This window comes from Leucopleurus acutus (assembly GCF_964270905.1).
Source record: "Leucopleurus acutus genome assembly, chromosome: 6".
Classification (NCBI taxonomy): Eukaryota; Metazoa; Chordata; class Mammalia; order Artiodactyla; family Delphinidae; genus Leucopleurus; species Leucopleurus acutus.
In genome coordinates this window covers 62721822-62723744 of record NC_139149.1, presented here as the reverse complement: position 1 = coordinate 62723744, position 1923 = coordinate 62721822, and the positions used below count along the sequence as shown (strand labels likewise).

At 47.0% G+C, this 1923-nt stretch overlaps 1 pseudogene across 1 annotated transcript; it reads left to right on the top strand.

The window, feature by feature from the left end:
• The first annotated feature begins 417 nt into the window (after positions 1-417).
• On the top strand, positions 418-1534 carry LOC309963271 (tissue alpha-L-fucosidase-like; annotated as a pseudogene). Its single transcript has one exon. The product of its transcript is annotated as a tissue alpha-L-fucosidase-like (transcript).
• The last annotated feature ends 389 nt before the right edge of the window (positions 1535-1923 follow it).

The window sequence follows — 1923 nt, the reverse complement described above, 5'->3', positions numbered from 1 at the left end:
TAGTGAGGAAGGAGCCGTGTCTGCCTCACTTGGCCTGTGCTTTCACCCCACCACCCCCAGTTCTGGACCCCAGCGCTCCCAGTTCTTCCTGATTTCTGCAGCCCATCTCATCTACTTTTCATGAACACCATACTGGTCCTGTTTTCCTTAAAACAGCACATAACAAAATGTTTCCTTTGCTTGAGTCAGGTTCCAAACAAGCTCCATTCATTAGGCTTGGTGTATTAAAAGTCAGTAAACCAAGAGAGAGGTGTCCCCACTCTTGGGATGGGGTGGCAGGCGAACGGCTGCTGCTAGGAGGGCCGGAAGGGCGCTCGGGGCTCAGCATGCACCAGGTGCCACTGTACCTGGGGTGGGCTGAGTCTCCACTCCGGGCTGGTTCCATGAGGCAACATTTGGGGTGTAGTGGCCTGGAGTATGCTTTGGGTGCCAGCCTGGGGCAGCAATTTGTTCTGGTGGCACCGGAAGGGCGAGTGGCGGCCCCAGGACAAGCACTTCAGGTGTGACAACCACCCACCGTGCTTTAGCTACTTGGATTTGGGGTGGTAGTTCACCGAGGCTTCTTCCACCCCAAGCAGGCTGACCTCTTCCAAGCTCCATATATAGTCTTGACCACAAAGCATCACCAAGGCTTCACAAACTGGCTGAGTCCTGTGTCGTGGAGCTGGAACTTGGAGGACCTGAGCCCCACTGTGTTTTGATAAGTTGATGAGTTGGGAGCAGCTGTCCTGAAGAGGAACATACAGCTATGGACTGTATCACCCATTCTTAGAATGGTTCCACCCACTCTACCTATTTTAAGAAAGATGGCTTCAAAAACACCATATTTTTTCAGTGTGAAAACAAAGGCAGAGCTTTATGACCTTGTTAGCAAGTAGAAACCTGACCTGCTTCTGGTCTGATGGAGAGTAAGAATATCCTGATACTTATTGGAACTCTACACATTTTCTTTCTTGGCTCTACAATGATATCCCTGTCAAGGATGAAGTGGTAGTGATTGACGATGGGGTCAGAAATACTCCTGTTATCATGGAGGATACTGCAACTATCAAGGTAAATTCAAACCAGGGAGGTTGCTAGATCACAAGTAGGAGGTGTGCACCACTATGGACAAGGCATCCTAGGACTATCATTAGGACATGGCCATGTCTGACGTCGCAAGTGAATCTGAAATCATTTCAGAACTGGTTCAGACAGTAAGTTTGGGGGGAAACTGTTGTCTCAACATTGGACCCACTAAAGATGGACTGATTGTCATCATCTTCCAAGAAAGGCGTCTTGCTGCTGGGAAGTGGCTGAGCATAATGAGGAGGTTATCTATGCATCTAAACCATGGAGGCTGCAATGGGAAAAGAACACGGTAATTGTATGGTATACCTTAAAAAGATCAGCTTTTTAAGTCATTTTACTGTGCTGGTAAAAAAAAAAAAGGAGTCTTAAAGCTTCAATCCCTCATAACTACCTTAGCTACAAAGGTAAGGATGCTGGGATCCAGGAAGACCTGAAGTGGTCCACAGGTCTGGGTAAAGGCCTCCTCCTTTCTTCGATCTGACCCTCTGCTCTCCCAGTTGAGTTTGCTTGGGCTGTAAAGCTGACAGGAGTGGAATGATCATTGGAGTTCAAGAGGAAAGGGTCACTGCCTGCTGCTTGCTGCTTTGATTTTCCTCGTATAATACCATCATTATAATAAACTAACTTCTCTTCCCCATCCAAAGATGGCTTTTCCAAAGGAGCTGAGTGCATTACACCAATGACTCAATGGACCAAGGATCTGAGCTCCATCACTAGCGTACTTCACTCTGGACAACAAAAGAAGGGACTGAATAATGAAGCTCTGAGTTCATCCATTCCTACCTTTGGAAATTATCTACAATGGAAACTTCCCTCCATCCTGTGTTTGATAAACTTACTTGATTACTCAAT